Genomic DNA, 7,461 nt, shown 5'->3' with positions numbered 1-7,461 from the left:
GGAAGGTGAAATAGGAAGAAGAGTTGGGGTGGAGAGGGAGCCCTTTGGTTGCCCACCCGGCAGTGCCTCATGCTGGCACCTCTGCAGACAGTAGGGGGCGCAGAGTATAAAGAATTGTAGAATAGAACCAGGGCAACCACTCCTACCAGGAGAGGGGCCTGTTGCTAGGGGATGCAGCTGACAGGAACAGGAACTCCTCCCTCCTTCCCTCTGCCTCACAGCCTGCCTTTAAGCCTCCCCCTCCATAGAGCCCCAGTGACATGGCCTAGCCTCTAGCTCCAATGTCACAAAGGGGAGCTGGAGTAGAGAGGCAGTAGCTTCATGAATTAGTATCTTCTTAGCCACCCCTTCCAATACGCTCAGCCAGAGTCACAAACCACAGCACCTACTTCAAATGGCACTGCAGTTTGCAAACAAAGACCAACATTGCTGCATCTAGAGAAGAGAAGCTTCCGCTTATCCCGTATTGATCTCTGCAACATCAGACACACAAATAGCTCTATCATTCATTTATCCATGTATTTATTCACCCAAGAAGCATTTATTGATGTCCTTCTATACACAGGCATCTTCCGAGATGCTGAGATGGTGGCAACAATGAGTAAGAGAGACAAATTCCCTGCTCGTGTGGAGCTCATATTCTAATGGGGTAGATGGACAACAAATACAAAAGCAATGGCCAGTCATGCTAGGTCCATGGGGGAAAGGGATAGTCAATCCACTTCCTTTTCCTAATGTGATGAACACGCAGAAATTTTATTTTTATTTTTTTAAAAAAGAAGAATTGCTCCAGCTCACCTGGATTGACATTTTACATTAACTTTCCATCTTTTGTAAGCCATCATTTCAACTGTCAGTGACTCATACTGAGCAGCCTGGTTGACATCATGTCCCTGATAACACAATGAGACCTAAGATGTATTGCTTCCTGGGAAGAGCCAAGTACAGGGACAGCAGCTCCAGCCCTGCACACAGAGGTGGGTGGGCTGCAGGGCACGCCCTCTGCTGCTGTTCTCACACTCCAGGCCATCCTGTGGGTGTCTGAAATTATCCCTGTCACTGAGACTTAATCAGGAGCCGTAGATGCAAATTTTGTAGGAGAAATAAAAATACGGAGATGTTTCAGGAACCGGTTCTTGTTTTAAAGCTTCATTGGCAAATCACGTGTTTAGTGCACTGTCAGTAGCCTGGATAAAGGAATATCATAAGATAGTCTGCCATATTGTTACTGTGGGCAAAATAAGTATCATAGATGCCTTCACTACAACTTGTATTGCTTCTTCTAGGCACCATGACCATTGAAATATGGAGAACATTAAACAAATTTGTATGTGTGTGTTGTGATAAACTATGTTCGAAAAAAATAACTAAAGTTATATACTTACTGGTCTTTAACTAATTTAAACTCCAAGCAACATCTGTAGATTATGTATACTAACTTTTTCAAATGCCATGAATATAAACTCTATTTTCTGAAGAATTTTTAAAATCCTTACCGTATTCCTTCTCTCACCTAACACTAAAACCCATAGTCTGGCTCCTGTGAGGCTCTGGGAATATTGGGCCTGAGCTCCAAGTGGCCGCTGCTTGCAGATGTCCTCCAGAGTGAAGCGCAACCTCTGGCTCTACTCAGCCAGCGTTACTCAGCCCCATCACCTTCTGGCCTCTGGAGGCATTTGAGTTCTGCAGACACTATGTTCTACTAACTCAAAAGAGATATTAAAAATGTGTAATAACCAACAAGGTATGGGTGATAGAGTGAGGACCTAGAGGTCTCATGCAATGAGACCTTAACCAATGAGTTAATGTGAGGCATTAACCCATTGGTTTCTGTACTTCTGACAAAGACGCGAGGGTACAGGGACATGGGGACAGAGGGGGGTCAGCACAGTCATTACCCATGTTATAGAAATATCAATAATCAATATCTAAACAACCTGGATGGTCATACAGATCCAGATGTGCACTTTAGGTGAAGAAAGTGTGTGTGTGTGTGTGTGTGTGTGTGTGTGTGTGTGTGTTCCTACCCCCCACACACCCCCCAAAAAAAACAACCAAGGAAATCCAGTAGAGTTTAGAAAGAATATTGTGTCTAAGCTTTGAGCTATATAAAATGCTAGACCTACAAAACAAAGACCTCTGCTTTAAAATAAGAAAAGCAATGAATCTCTGGGCCTGGTCCCTGGTATTGAAGGCCTGAACTAGAGCAACAGGAACCTCTGTCAGATCCCTTATCCACTAACCCATCTCCTTCTACTGGTGTGAGAATTTCTTTTGCCTTTGTGTCTTCCATAGATAAGACAGTATCTGACACATAATGTGCCTCCTCCCACTCCCTTCCAACTTCAAGCCAGTGGGGAAGTGGGGGATCACAGTCTGCAAACTAGAATCTCAGAGGGGCTCTGGGTTCCAGAAGAGGGATGGTCTGAAGCCTGGAAACAAATTTGCTGAAAATATAAAGAGAAGAGGTATGCAAGTAAAATTCTCCTCGCTCCACGTCCCTCACTGCTGACATTTGCAAACCATCTGGGGAACTAAGGTAGCTGATGTATCAAATGGCCCATCAGATTGGCCCAGTGAAAATATCACAAGTGACCAGTCATTTTATCCTTTCGGTCTCAAGTTTTTTCTTCTGCAAAATGAGGACATGTAGTGAGTAATCTAAAGTATCTTCCAGTTTTATCATTTCTTAAGAATGTATGTGTAACTTATCTATGTATTTTTTGTCAGCACTAGAATAGTGAAAATGAAGCTAAACATCCACAAGATGGCACTCTAAGTCCAATTCTATAGAGATGTGGCTTTTTTCTTTTTAATTCTCCTAGTTTTGCTGGCAGAAATTACAAAACATAAAGAACAATGGAAATACTTTGAGGAAAAGTTGAGGAGGACAAGTATCACCCAGAGACCAGGCTCAGCTCTCCCCAATCTCCAAGCATCTACTATATTTCTCCAACGGCACGTGAATTGTGTGGCCACGAGTCATAGCAGCCTGAGCGTTAACGTATTTTCACAACAACAATCAGAAAGCCATACTTCTCTGGTTGGGATCTCCACTGCCAATGTGGGAAGTGCAGTCGGCTGCCCACTACTGTACCCGACAAGCTATTTCTGAGATCCCGGGGGCGTGTGTCAACCAAATCTGTTAGCACGTTCATTTCTGTACCTGGCGGCTATGATAGAAATGCTAGGGCCAGTCTTTTAATTCATGTTTTATTCATTCATGGAACAAATAACTAGTGAGTGTTTACTATCTGCCTGACTCCACACCAGACACTGAGTACACAGCCAGGAACAATACTACATACACAGAAACATGTCTAGGCCCAGATTGTCTCTGGAAGTAATCACAGCAAACTTATAACAGGGGTTGGCTGCAAATGGAGTGGGCCATCAAGGCATTGGGTGGAAATGAGACTTACCTTGTCCTATATTCCGTTTTATAGTCTTTAACGTTTATCTGATGCATGGATAAGCATGCACATGATATATGGATAGCCAGTTTAAATTGGTCAGTGAGGAGGAACATTTTCAGAATTAGCTCAATGGATGTATGTCTTCTGATAGAAATGACTGTCTTCCAAGTGTTCACAAAGTGCTCACTCATTACAGCAGGTGGCAGTACTGTACACGATTTTGGAGGCTCTGGAGAAATGTGGAAGGATGGTAGTTCAACACATTCTGAAAAGAGCTGGAAACTGAGGCTCTGTGCCTTGGGACTTTTGGCCATAAACAGAATAGTTTGTTCATGCTTGAAACAGGTGCAAATGTATGCTTGGTTCTTAGAATTTTAAACTGAAAGGGACCTTAGTGATCATTTAATCCAGTATCCTTGCTTTATTCTCAAAGAAGATAAGGGAATTAGCCTATTATCTAGCAGGTGCTGTCTAGCAAAGCCAGGCAGAACACAGGCCACCTGAATGTTTTGTGGTAAGGAGGTGGTATGACTGATGAAGACAATCAAGCTTATCATTCTTGCTTTTAAATTTGAGAGTCCATCAGTCTGATGTTTAAAATGTAGGCTTGGACCACATCCGTGTTTTCAAAGTGACACAAATTCGAGCATTGCCTAGGGCCCTTTTTAAAAATACAGATTCTAAAGTCTCTCCCTTCAAGATTCTTATTCATAAAATCTGGAGTGGAGCTCAAATTTTGTATTTTTAATAAGAGATCTTCAATGGTTCTTATTATCTGGAAAATGTCAGATGATTTTTTAAAAATACTCCAAACCCTTAAATTCTATGATAATTTTCTTCTTTTGCCATTGTTCTCATTAAACATTGTCCTTCCTCTACATCAGTGATTTGCATCAGAATCAGGAGTCCATGTTATTTCCCCATCTCTAACTAAATATCACTGGCTGATGAATAGCATCTGTTCGTCAATACTATTGCTAAGCAGGGGGTTTCCCATTTGCCCCTTCATATCCACTCTCCACTGTTATCCACCTGATCTCTGCTGTTGGAGGTAAACTTTATTGACCACTTCAATGGGCTCCTTTGCCTTCTGACTTTCAGTTGGGTTTATCCAATGGGAGGATTCAACAGGAGAGTAGAGAATGGGAGAAGAACAACATTAGGGGTATTTTTATCCTGGCCTCTACTCCTTTCTAATTACCCATGGAATCACTATGAGTTAGCTGTGTCTCTGTATTTAAAGCGATGGCCATCTCAGGGGGTCCTCTTATAGTTAAAGTAGACCTTTGGGGTACCTTCAGGCCAAGAGTTGGTAATATTGTTATTGAAGTACCTTTCAGATACTCCTTAACCTTTCCCAAGCCTTTGTAAATAATCCCTTTGTTCTTTGTTAAAACTTCCTCAATTACTCTTGAGTATGCATCTCTGCTGCCAGGACTTGGACACAGACAATGATTTATCTTTATCTCTTTCATATGTGCTGTTTACAAAATAAAGGTTTTCTTGTTCTTTATTAGAAATAAGATCACCAAGCTGGCATGGCTCAGTGGTTGAGCGACGACCCATGAACCAGGAGGTGATGTTTGATTCCAGGTCAGGGAGCTCGATCCCCAGTAGGGGGCATGCAGGAGGCACCTGATCAATGATTCTCTCTCATCACTGATGTTTCCCGCTCCCTCTTTCTCTCCTTTCCTCTCTCTGAAATAAATAAATAAGAGAAATGATAGAATTTAGGAGAAAAAATAAAAGAATTCTAGAATTCAAATGAGCTTTAACATACATTCTTGCCCTAACCGGTTTGGCTCAGTGGATAGAGCATCGGCCTGCGGACTCAAGGGTCCCAGGTTTGATTCCGGTCAAGGGCATGTTCCATGGTTGTGGGCACATCTCCAGTAGGGGGTGTGCAGGAGGCAGCTGATCGATGTTTCTCTCTCATCGATGTTTCTAACTCTCTATCCCTCTCCCTTCCTCTCTGTAAAAAAATCAATAAAATATATTTTAAAAAAAACCATATACATTCTAGCTTACCACTAAATGCTAGAATCCTACATGAAATAGGTCTGCTTCATCCTGCTCATTACAACTTTTCAAATATTTACTGGGAATTATCATTTTCTCCTCTAGGTTAAATGTTATCAGTCTCTTCAATCGTTTTTCATGTAATGTGGTTTCTAGATCCTTCTCCATCCTGGCCATTGAAGATGTTCCATTTGGGTGCATCCTGTTTGTCAGTGCTATTGCTTCATGTTTACAGAAACATTTGCAAAGTAAGCCAGATGTGGACAGAGTCTCACCCATAGCTGAAGAACCCAGACCTCCCTAACTGAGAGGCATACCGGGATGAACAAATACAGACCAAAGGCTCTGCTATCAGACGGAGCTTCTGCCTGAACCCGGATGTGTGGGTGGAGGCAGGAGTCCCTGCTGAAGGGGACATACACATTACCACCACGTGCCTCGCAAGTCATGGTTCCACTTTAGAATTTATAGCTCACTTTTTCTTTCATACTTTACTTACCATGAAGGAGGGAACAGTAATAGAATTCTAGTCAGGCCAAGAGCTAAAATAAGAAATAGGAGCACTTTAAATTCCCATGGTCTGGAATTCCTCAGTTTCCTTAACCCCGACCAATCCAGATGTGTTTTGTAGGCACCTAGTTTTCTGGCCCGAAGGTAACTAGGTCATTTGTGTGAAATAGTTAGCATAGAGTCTGCAGCAAAAGAGATTTTCTTGAGTGTTGAGCCTCTCATTTCCTTGTTCAGACTCTGAGGACCTCGAAGTCACAGAATGTATTGCTGCCATGAACCTTAGGTTATCAAATTTAGGCAAATTGGAAGATCCAGAGGGTAGAATCTCTTTGTCCAAAATTACAGAGCAATTTACTGGTAGAGCCATGATTAGAACCCAATTTTCTTTCCTCTCTATCATTCTGTCTCTCTTTTCAGTTAATTTACTCCATTCTTTTACCAGGTTACAAAACCGAAATGGGGAAATTAATACAAGTACCCAAAGCCTCCAAGTCCGACAGAGGCAGCATTTGAATTGCACAATTGCCTTGGAAATATTGGGGAAAGACAGCTATGTGCACATTATATTTGACACAACTTCAGGGGTGAAGCAAACCGACATTTTATTTTGAGAGCTCAACTACCTAGCCTTTGCATCTGAGTCTAAACTTTAAAAAATATAAATGTGGACAAAAAGGGGCCTGACTAACTTATGGAAGGCTTACATGGCAGCCTTGCAAACCACAAAGGATGGTCTGAAATTAAAACAATTTTAATTAAGAAGCAGTCTCTGGTGGATAGTCATGTCCTAGGCCAGTATTTTCTCTGACAAAGATCAACTTTGATCTTCACTGAGTCTATTGTCTTTTTGCATCTATGATAACATACCTTTGGAATGTCAGGGTAACTTGTAACTTCCCTTTTTCCGGATTCCTCAGGGCACAACCAGTGGTCAGGGCACCAGGGCAGAGACCACAAATTCCCTCACTGTTATTGTTGTGTTAATGGTTGACTGTCAACTATCCTGTACCCACTTATGTAAAAGAAGCATGTGTCTATCATTTTATTTTTTACCCAACCCCAGAGGTTTCCCTGCTTTGCTTTATCCCACCTCCCTAATCTATCACCTGTGGATTTCATGTAACCCACTTACATCTCCTCCTTTGCTAGTAATTTATAAAATTAGGTGGAAAAACCGCCATTCTCTGGAGCATTAACTCAATACATTGAGATTCTGCTTCCCGGTAATCGTTGACAGTTTGGGTCAAATAAACTCACAAAAATTCTTTACAGGTTTGAATGTTTCTTACATTAACATGAATCTTTTCAATCAACTGAATCAAGGCACTGAAAATTAGGCTCCCATAGTTAGTCCTGACTTTAAATCTCCAGTCTCCCACCAACTTAGAGCTATTATTTAAAACTGCAGAGGACTTCAGGGACAGCCTGGTTCAAAGAAACTTAGACCCAGAAAGGATGTGTTTTACAAACTTACAAAGAAGAACAAGAATTTGACTCTGAATCCTATGGTCTTTTG

This window comes from Myotis davidii, unplaced genomic scaffold (genome assembly GCF_000327345.1).
Source record: "Myotis davidii unplaced genomic scaffold, ASM32734v1 scaffold205, whole genome shotgun sequence".
In the NCBI taxonomy this organism is placed as follows: domain Eukaryota; kingdom Metazoa; phylum Chordata; class Mammalia; order Chiroptera; family Vespertilionidae; genus Myotis; species Myotis davidii.
Note: the sequence above shows the minus strand (reverse complement) of the source record.